Source organism: Cydia fagiglandana, chromosome Z, assembly GCF_963556715.1.
Source record: "Cydia fagiglandana chromosome Z, ilCydFagi1.1, whole genome shotgun sequence".
Lineage (NCBI taxonomy): Eukaryota > Metazoa > Arthropoda > Insecta > Lepidoptera > Tortricidae > Cydia > Cydia fagiglandana.
In genome coordinates, this window is record NC_085959.1 from 26,876,348 (window position 1) to 26,888,286 (window position 11,939).

Below are 11,939 nucleotides of genomic sequence, written 5' to 3' on the forward strand. Positions count from 1 at the left end.
GTTGGAAGGCATGATTTCCAAACGAAAATAACGCTTAGTTTTATAGATGACTGAGTATCCGCATTTATCCCAGATCCGCACTAATCCAAGCATACTTTAACTACTTAGGTACCTACTGAGATTATTAGTTCAGCTGAGAGCTGTGAGAAAAAAAAACAACGGGTTGCACTCCGGGAGTGCCGACAGAAGTGAAAACTCAATGACTAGTCCAAAATGTCTGTAGCACTATTTATAATTGACCCATCCTCCTTTCTATTGAAAAACTTTAGTTCCAAAATTGCTGGCCAGTGAGCTTAAATTTGTAGCGTTAATTTTTTTAAATTCGAATAGTAAATGATATTTAGAGTTTTATTCACCAGTACTAGAGTTCTCTTTTATTTGCGATTTCATCAAGATGTAGCTTTATCGAATTATATTTGAGTGATATAAAGTTAGAATGTGACTGTGAGATCCTCGTATTTCAGCCCGTACAAGATTAGAACATTGAGCTTTATTGCTTAATATAAAAGTCCAGTTTTAAATAATTGACCTGATTATGATGACGTGACGTCAGCGTTACGTTACGCGTTACGCTGAATCGAGTTTATAATTTTTTCCCCACCTCAAAAGCTGGGGCGCTGAGCACAGCGCCGCTAAAGAAGTTATCACTTCAAAAATCCAAACCACCACCACTAATAGTTACCACGAAAGCGAGTTGGTGGTAACTAGTAGTGGGAATAAACCCCAAAAACGTGCCTCTTAAGGCGGGATTCCACCAGTGTGCACAAGGCTCAAGCATATTCAGTACAAAAATGCTTGTGCCGCACAGTGCCGCAGACACAGGTGGATTACAGGTGGACATTGTTTAACAGAATCGAGGTAAGCCCTTCAGAAGGAAGATCTCACGACACTACCTACACCTGAGCATATTTAGAGAAATATAGTAATACAAGAGTGCTCACTCCATACATTAGTTTTGGTCCAAGAAATATTAGTATTTCCATAGCAACTTTCATAGTCGACATCTAGCAGCGAGTAGCAGAATTATCAGTACTTTAAGTAGTAGTAGACGTAGTAGTAGTAGGTACTGTCAAGTGACAATAGATGTAGCACCGACCGGAAACTCTAATCTCAACAACATAAGACTTTCCGACGACTCTTGTCTTACTTACTCTATGACCTGAGTACACGTGGGGGCCTAGCCAAGATGACAATCGTACATCGACAAATGCCAAACGAAAAAAAATGTATCGGGATGACAGATGCTACGAAAAGTCACGTGACTATTACCATACATTATTTACGTTTCCTTGTCATATCGGCTAGCGGCCTCCTGAGCTGGGCTCACCGGGTTCGCACGCGCAGGCGCTTCCCGGGCCGCGGCTCGGGGGCGCGCGACCACGAGTAGTGCAGGCACGGGGCGCCGCCGCCGGCTCCGTGCGGAGGCGTCACCCTGTAGCGCCCGCGCTCGCTACGCAGGAACCTTCCGCTTGTCGGCATCATCGTTAGCTGATCATACTACCATCGCCACTTCACTAATATATAACTGTCTATATTTTAAAGCGAACACTCTCCGTATGATAACAAACTTTATTATAATGATTGGACTGACAAGTATGTAACGCAGGTAAGCCGAATCGCCTGCGAAGCGCGCAATGACGTGCGAATGAATCTCTTCAGAGCAAAGCAAACAACAATATTGTTTCTGTTGTGTAAACATTGTATTTACAGGGGTGTTTCTTTTTTAATCAATAGAATACAGTATAATATATTATGTCCCTCCTTCTTCTTCCTGGCGTTATCCCGGCATTTTTGCCACGGCTCAGGGGAGCCTGGGGTCCGCTTGACAACTAATCCCATGATTTGACGTAGGCACTAGTTTCTACGAAAGCGACTGCCATCTGACCTTCGAACCCAGAGGGGAAACTAGGCCTTATTGGGATTAGTCCCGTTTCCTCACGATGTTTTCCTTCACCGAAAAGCGACTGGCAAATATCCAATGATATTTCGTACATAAGGTCCGAAAAACTCATTGGTACGAGCCGGGGTTTGAACCCGCGACCTCCGGATTGAAAGAAGTATCAAGAAAGAAGTATAATATACGTCCCTATTCCAAAACAACATTCAACTTTTTGATGCTGCTCAATAAATGTTCTTACCTATATCACTATATGCTATTGTGAAAAATAGATAATAAATATACATTCCTCCTATTTCCTCGTATATCGTTTGAGATTTAGGATTGACGAACATATCGAGTCTGTGCGGAAAGAGGAGAGTCGTGGAATGTATGGGGCCCAATACATTCTACGATTCTTCTCTTTCCGACGAACAGACTCATATGATATTTACTTATCTATATCTTTTTTACTTAACTAGGTATTTATAATAATAGATTATAGAATTGAATGGCTCTTTATTTCTTTATTTAGCCGATTTTAATTTGCGCACCCTGTATTACACCGATTGTATTATTTATGCATAATTGTTATTGCATCACTACAAAGAGGCAAGTTAGACTCATTTTTGTCACTAATATATGATTAATAGTCATATCTACGTCTTTTAAAATTATTTGTTCTGAATAATGAAATTGGATTTGTGTCATTGCATAGATATGTAGGTTAGCCTATTTAGGAATTAGTCGGCACACCTTTGGTATCCAATTGAGAAAGGCTAAGCGGCCCATAAGGTGGCCTTACGTCACCTTAACAGCCTTTAGACTTTACTTAGATATCCGTCCACCGGCTAACGTCGGCTGTGGATTTCAATTTATTTGTTGTTATTATCCATATCCCAACAAATAGTTAAAAAGTTAAGTACACCACTTCCTTACAGTACAAACAATTTAAAGGGCGCGATGTTGCATGCTTCCCGGAACAGTCAGTGCACTGATTTGTGACTAACACCTTATAAAACAAAGTCCTCCGCTGCTGTGTCTGTCTGTTTGTGTGTATCTTCACGATAAACTCAAAAACCACTGAACGGATTTTCATACGGTTTTCACTTATCAATAGAGTAATTCTTAGAGAAGGTTAAGGTATATAATTTGTTAGAGTTTTGTGTACCCACCCGAGCGAAGCCGAAGCGGGTCGTAAGTAAAAAAATTAAATGCGTACCTAGTTTGATGCTCTCATTTAAGTATCATGATATACAATCTAAATTGTTTCAGAAGTCGTTACAAGTATGTATGTTGGTAGGTCGTATGTTGTTTTGTAATAGCTGATCGGTTTAGCAAATTGCTGTGATTTACGCAAAGCAAGCGGGATTTAGCAATTAGCACGTTGCCAAAGTAAGCAGATGAGATGATACAGACAGGTTTTGTATGTTGAATTATAGGTACACTTAAGTACCAAAGACTTCGGTCTCAACTACGCAGAGGACGTGTTCTTTTTGATATGGTGAGTGAGTATTGTGTAGTACGCATTTTGTCTTGACTGAAGTTCGTGATGCAGATATGTTAACCTGCCAGGAAAGGCCAGCAAATGTCTGAAGTTGCTAGACGAATGAGGAATCGTTAGCGCCACGTTGTGGGAGGTTCATTATGGATTCTTCATGGTAGAAAGGCATTCAAGCATGCCCGAAGGCGAGTGACTACACTTATTATATACTATAGCGACCCGCCCCAGATTCGCACAGGTTAAACAAAACCTAAACAAACTTACACAGCTAAACCTTTCTCAAGAATCACTCTATTGGTATGTGAAAACTGCATGAAAATCCATTCAGTAGTTTTTGAGTATATCGCGAACATATATACACACAACAGAGAAGTCGCGGCGGGGGACTTAAATAGTTATGGTGCAGGTGTAGGTGATTTTTGTTTTTACAAGTATGACTCCGGGACCGATGGAACTAGTAAATAAATGCTTTTAACAATAACAACGCTTGGCTCTTGTCTTATCTCCTCTCGGGTCATGTGACGAGTTCCTCATTCTCGTCGCAATAAATTATCTCAAGCCTGAAGTGTCTCAAAATTTAGGAAACCCTCATAATTAGGTCTGAATATACCTACTTGTAACTTGATTAACGGATACAAAACAAACAAGAAAATATGCAAAGCCACGGTGCGTTGCATTACCTTATAGACCGTGACGCATCCATTTCGTTTGTCAAGAAACATCAAATTTCCATTTCATTTACTTAATTAGTTACTAAATTAAAGCATATCAAGTTTCTAAAGTTCTAATTTACTTGCAAAACTACCTTTACATCACTCGGTGTTTGAGTTTTCTTTTATTAAACGATGTTCTTAATTTGTATGTGTAGGTATACTAGGTACTTATATGTTTTGTTTAATTTAATACGCATCAAGAATTTTCCTAGATAATTTGACAAACATTTTATTTATTTTTCTTTTACTTAGTGAAATGTTACTAAAATTAAAGTTAAGTAAGTACCTAAGTGGAATTTAAAGAATCTTCAGAGAGCGTCATTTCATTCCGCCAAATTGGTATTCTGACCGACGACGTTCAAGGTCATACGTTCCATGTTGGCATCAACCTTAAATATACTGTCATATAAATTACTTTTTAAGCAACTACGACACGATCAGAGATTCTCCATAGGACTCATTAGATACGTTGGTAATCGGTTTGAACGGGTAAAAAGTGTAGCTTATTGATCCGCGTGTAACAGAGATCACTTTTAATACTCGTTTATTTGATACAGCGTTTCGCTCGGTAAGCGTAGTGAATACTTTAAAGCCCTTTTCAATATTAGGTATGTAATTCCGATCAGGTCGCGCGAATGCTGTGAGGCAACACGCGGGATCTGCATACAATCGTGTCACCGTATGCCGCCCTCGCGCCCATACTCATCCACTGTGAGCAGCACACACACGACAGCCCGCAATGCCGCAATGTCATAACAACAACCAGATAATCCAAATAGGTTGTGCCTACACTGTAGAATTTAATTCGTTTATCATTAGTCGCACCAATAAAAGTCTGCAGCGGATTTGATGGCCCACGCAGTGTAAGTGTTAATTATACGTCATAATTTCATAGAAATTTGACGTTTAAAATGACACTTGCACTGCGTGGGCTATCAAAATCGCTGCAGACTTTTTACGGTCTAACTATACTAAATTATGATACTAACTAGTTGATAATCGCCTACCGTTTAGCATCATTTTGCAATGTTCTAAAACCAGTAAAATAAAAAAATACATGAATTACATATTAGCAGTCAAAAACATGTTTACTAAAACTTATTGCAAGCAATGCGAGCTGCAAGGAGTCCGACACTCGTTCCTAGTTCCCCGGTTATTATGCGAAATGCGTAACTACATTTGTTGACGTAAATAAAAGGTAACGTAACGTATGTAACGTCTGTAAGTACTTAAAAATTAAACATTTGTCTATATAAGTTAGGTATAACTTTTGATCAACAACAGATATTGAAATCGTCGTTTCATCACAGTTTGTAAACTACTTACAATCGTAAAACAAACAAACATTTATTATGTTTGGTTAGTAAAATGTATTAAATTCATAACAAAAAATAAGAATATTGTTGTTAGAATATTGTAGATATTAATATGTAGGTATAATGATGCTGTAGGAAAAGCAGATTTGCCTTAGATTGGAATTAGTGGCACCTCATCATAGATTAATATACCTTGTATTAAAGAGTAGGTAGGTATATTTATTGCTAATTTATAAAAGGACTAGGTACAATTTAACCGTCTTTCTATTTTTTTAAACCGAATATTTTGTTACTATTTATAAACAAAAAATGAGGCTTGCGAACTATGTGTTAGGTACACCGATCAACAGGTCGGTTCGAAACAAAAAAATCGGTTTTAAGATGTTAGCAAAATTTATTTATTAGGTACCTACTTAAGTCAGTTTTTTTTCAATTACTCAATAAGTCGGTCATAGAGAGAAGCTTACCTACTTATTTCTTTATTATATACGGCTAATTATTTTTTTCAGTGCACACTTCAAGTAAACTTTTATGTCGACAAATTATTCAAGCAGTATATTTATTTATACCTAATACTTCGGTATCCATCACCCATCATCAGACTGGCGGCTAAAGGGTTACCAAAGTGCCCTGCTTGACTGACTTGCTATGGTAGTTGAGTTGGTACTGTTTCATCTGAGCGGCAGTGCGCGAGTGCCGCCACGCCACGGCGCGGCCTCCCGTGCGTGGGATCAGCATGCAATTGTTTTCGCGCCAGCAACGCGTAACGTATCCCCCACAACGACCTCGCGGAGGTTCAATTATTAGCTATTCAGCGCAACCTCCGTAAGCTTATTTAAATGAGTGTTTACTTCATGCGGCAATTCAATCACAAATTATAAAGCCTTAGTCTCAGGCACTTGTTACCGTGTGGAGACCCATGATTCCCTGAAAATCTATACACTTATGTCAAGCAGAGCCCTTTATAGTGAATATAATCTCCGAGAATTAAAGAACCTTAAGGGGCCCACTGATTAACAGTCCGCCTGATGGTATCTGCCTGTCGACTGACATATAAATTACTTTTCGGACAACTGCTAACGGAACTGTCAACTTTTTGTTCTAAATGACATGCCGATTCCGTCCGGCGGACTGTTAATCAGTGGGCCCCTTTAAGTACACGAGAATTGACTCGTAAATAAAATGCCCCTTACAACGTTTATATGAGCTGCGGGAACATGGGTATGTCAAGCGTAGCTAGAACGATTAGCGGATCAATCTTAGATAGGTACAGGTATTGGGCGTTTTAGATAGTGTAACTGTAAAACTAATGGTCAGCGACCAACGGAAACATAAGACGCATTTAATGAGAACAATTGTCGGGAGGTAAACGAACCCTGACCGCGTGGGAGAGCTTTATCAATTGCTTTGGTTTGCAATATCAAATATCAAATATCAACATTTATTCAGCAAATAGGCCACAAGGGCACTTTTACACGTCAACATTGAATTTACATAAAAGCAAAAATAATAACATCAACAATTTTATAAAATAAAACTAACAATTCAATCTAACGTATTACAATTACTAAGAGATGTATATGGTCTCTTAATGTCGAATTACATACAAAATACAGATAAAAAAAACACACAAAAAAATCTATAATATTTAGAGGTGTAAATGTCTCTAGGTGTCAGAACTATAAGATTATATAGTTTATCAAGTTATCCTTAGAGATGTATAGGGTCTCCAAGAGTCAATATCCTGTATAATTAATACATTCATTAAGAGAAAAGAAACATACGAGAACAGAATGAGGCGTCTCACTGTAATTAATTAATAACTAGACCGAAGTGATCCCATAAGTGTTCCGTAAACAAAGTTTTGTACGGAACACTAAAAATTAAGTTACTAAGTATAATAGCTCGTGTTAGCTTAAACAGACCAGTCTCCACAAACAGCACCCGTTCACGAGTATGATCGCGATGCAATCGCGAAAGACTCTATACAAATATTAGAATAATTCAAAACTAAAACTTTTAGGTGTTCTCCGTTAGCTTAAGTACCCATATATTAGCTTAAGAACCCACACCCACGTCGCCGTACTATAGTTAGTTTTTTTTAGCATTAGAAATAAGGTAAACAATCTTGATGTGTCTTTTAATCGAAAAACACATTTTAAAAATAAGTTACGGCAAATATCCATTATGAATCTAATACGATTATTTATATTCTTCTGCTTTCATAAGTAATAGTTACTGATTTTTAAAAAGCGTTTTTCAATTAAAGACATGTCAAGATCGCTTACCTTCTTTCAAGTTCTTTCTAATGCTAAAAAAAACGAACTATAGCTATATAGAAAATTCGACACTTATAGTTCGTTTTTTTTAGCATTAGAAAGAACTCCGCAGAAGTAAGCGTGCAGTTTTTATCAGACTCGTTAATTGTTAATAGCATGGTCAATACATATAATTTACTTCAAATTGTTACCGCTAAAAATGCCAACAATGCCAGATTTAGAACCACAAGCGAACTTCTGCGAAGTTCTTTCTAATGCTAAAAAAAACGGACTATAAGTTAGGGAACTTCCCGTACCTATACAGGGTGTCCCAAGACTATGGGACATCAAGAAAGAAGACATTATTTTAATTTAAAAAACAATTTAAACTACATTCATAGATTTTTAAATAATTACATGGTTGAACCGGGAATCAAACCCGCTACACGAGAAAAAAAAACCCTGTAGTTTATTATACCGATCGAAAGGCTTCATTATAAGGATTATTTTTTGCTAAATAATATAGTGTCAGAAATAAAAGGAAGACCATGAATTTTAACAATTGATGTGAAATTTAGCGAAATAATCAAAAGAGTGCGACTTTGTATTCAACAGAATGGGAATTTTGAGCATTTGATAAATTAAATTGTTTAATTTTGAATATAAAATGTTAAAATTCATGGTCTGCCTTTTATTTCTGACACTATGTTAGCAAAAAATAATCCTAATGATGAATCCTTTCGATCGGTATGATAAAACTATAAGCTGGTTTTTTTCTCGTGTAGCGGGTTCGATTCCCGGTTCAACCATGTAATTAGTTAAAAATCTATGAATGCAGTTTAAATTGTTTTTTAAATTAAAATAATGTCTTCTTTCAGCAAAATATCCTCTCTACGATATTTAAGGTACTTTCCCTTGATGTCCCAGTCTTGGGACGCCCTGTATTACGCAAACATCACTTCCTGATTGATTTTGGCTTAGTCAACTACATTATATTACTAAAATAATGACCTCGCTGTAAACCCTGTGTTGTATTGAGATTATTGAGAAGCAAAAAACCAAACCCATATACTTACGTTGTTTTTCAGGAATAAAATGAATGTTGAAAGTTGATGACAATGAATCAAATTGCCAAGTAATGGGGTAGAGTCTAGGACTGGGACTTTATTATATTTCATAGAAGTGTAACCTGCCACTAGGTATCCGTTAGGCTAGTGTACGCGGATCGATCGCGACAAAATACGAAACAATGCAGAGCAATGCAAGGCCAACCGGCGGCGTGGCGTGCCTGCGGCGGCTGATGAAATATTTCACATAATCGAGCTCGTGATCAGACCAATGACAATTTAATCAAACGTTACTCTATTGGCAGCATTGGATTAGTAACTGCATTGTTAGTTAAATAATTTATAACTTATTTATAAATTTAAATTTTTAAGTACCTATACATATACATAACCATTAACGTAAATATCCACTTCTGATACGCCGCATAATAGCTATCTGCCCTACTACATAAGCGATCGTACTACGAAAACGACGATCATTTGATCAGGAGCGCAGTTGCTTGTACCCTGACAAATTCGATCGAACTAAATAAGGTAGAAGAGTTAGACCAAGAAAAACCTCCAGCGATTTTGATAGCCCACGCAGTGCAAGTGTTATTTATACGTTATAATTTCATAGAAGTTGGACGTTTAAAATAACACTGGCACTGCGAGGGCCTTCTAAATGGCAGCAGACTTTTCTTGGTCTAACTCTACATGTATTAGAAGTAGTAAAATGTAAAATGCGAAGTAAGTTGCGCCCTTCAGGAGGTAGATGGGATAGGGCTCGTTGTGCTTGGCACAAGAGTCGGCCACACACCGCCAAAGCCGAGCTGGGGAACAGTCACGCCTCGAGTGCACGACGCCTGTCATAACAGTCTGGTCACGATACATTGTATATATCTACCTAATGCAGTACAAAATATGCGCACATTGCGCACCTCTGTTAATAAGGCAAATTAAGGATCGCTCATTCTCGGCCGCAGTGCCGTAGGTATAAATGGATTATTTAAGATATTTAACCAAATTGTAGAGCTCTTAAGTAACATTAGGACACGTCAAAAAATTTCAACTGTAGGGACATATTTATGGGTACTGTAACAATGGTACCATACCTATGAAGGTACTACTAGTAGTTGCTATTGGTACATATATTAGGTACCTTCCTGCCCCTTATTTTGTTTTGCATCTTCTTACAAACTTTTTTTATGTCGTCTTCTAATAAACAGAAATGTCAAAATTACGGATAGATTTCACAGACGATTATGAATAGTGACAATATTAGCGACACAAGTCTATTGTTGTTTACTGGCAGTAGGTATTTGAAATGACGGGTGTCTAAATACACCATTAAGCGGTGGCGGGCAACAAAACCGAACTTTTATGCATCAGTTCTTACAAATAGCTCAAAGATATAAAATATCAATGCGTTTAATGTATCATAAATACATACTTACATATGTTCTACATGATTTGTTAGAAATGTCCGGTCACTTTTAATGAAGTACCTGCGGGCGGAGTGAGCGCAGATCACGCGCGCGCACGGCTTGCGCACGCGACGCCTTCACCGTTACTTCCGCTGCAACCGGATATTCATACCAATATCAATCCAATCTCTCACAGCTCTTTGCTACTATCTATCAAGCTCGCTCGAGATACTGTTCATTTTTTTTTTTATGGCTTTACCCGTTGCCTTTGACCGGCTTCATCATCATCATCATCATCATCATCATATCAGCCAGAGCACGTCCACTGCTGGACATAGGGCTCCCCCAAAGAGTGCCACAATGACCGGTCTTGCGCCACCCGCATCCAGCGGACTCCCGCGACCTTCACTAGGTCATCAGTCCACCTTGTGGGGGGTCTACCCACGCTGCGCCTTACAAAAACCGACAGGCTTGCAAAAAGCGAATCATTTCAACTTTATGTAAATAGCAGTATTTCAAAATTACATCACGTCTAGCCTTATATCTCGATACGCAAGGATATAAAACGATTTGGGTAGGTATACCTATAATGGACCTGACCACCAGAAAGCCGCCTCCACGACTACTTCACCTAAAAACCCTAAATCAAACAACTATTTGCCCAAGCGGCTCGCAAATTAATCATCAGCGATTTCTTTACCACACTCCGTGAAATTATGGCCCGTGAACCGTGCTCTACCATAGACTAGGAATCCTCTAGACCGAGTTTAGAGCAATTATTTCATGCAACCGATGATGCCAAAATAGCGGGGGTGCGCGGGACGAGGTGAGCGAAGTCCCGTGCCGTGATTGGTCCGTTCAAAGACACGGATGTCACACAAAGACACTTTCGACTCGAATATGGAGTAAAATTACCGTGTGCGTGGCAGAGGGGGTAGCGCGACTATGCTCAGTCTGGTGGATATGTCTTGTCTGTGTGCTTTAATAGTTCAGGTCACTAAACCTGAGCGGGGTATAAGTTATTACTGTTCACACTAAAATCGATTGCTTCTTTTTAATATTTAGCTATACTTTTGGTTATTCAGTATATTATCAGTTTTAGGATTCCGTACCTGAAGTGACAAACGGACCTTATTAATGGGCTTCCGCTGTCCGTTCGTCTGTCTATTTACCAGGGGGTTATATCTTAAGAACCGTGATTGATGAGAATGATGAGATTGAAACTTTTCTCGGACCTCTATTGCCGAACTAGAAAATGACATGTCGGACGCCTCAGCCCGGTCTAGCGAGAAGCGCATCCTTTACTCCTAACCAGCATATTTATTTATCTACCTGCTTCAACTAAAACATATTTTACAGTACATATGGTCCTATTTTTCCGCACTAGTGCGTAAAATAGCACTTTTCGTGCGACGTCAAAAGTTTAAAGGGCCATATGTACTGTAAAACGTTGTACGATACACGTGCGAATAGATAATTCGCAACTCGTGTCGATTTAAAACACTCCCTTCGGTCGTGTTTTAATTTATCGCCACTCGTTTCGAATTTTCTCTTTTACGCACTTGTATCGTAAATAACTATTGTAATCAATGAGGAGTTGGGACTACATTTTGAAACGGTAGGTATTGAAAGTTGTTTAATGCTTGACATAAATTGAGGTAAGTAATAAAATGAACAAACATTTGCAATGTTACAACATCAGCGAATGATTTCGGGCGGCCGCGCGCGCTTATCTCCGGACAGTTTCTATATTATGGTTTTAATTTCAACTCGATACCTCCAGGCGTTCCCGAGTTTAA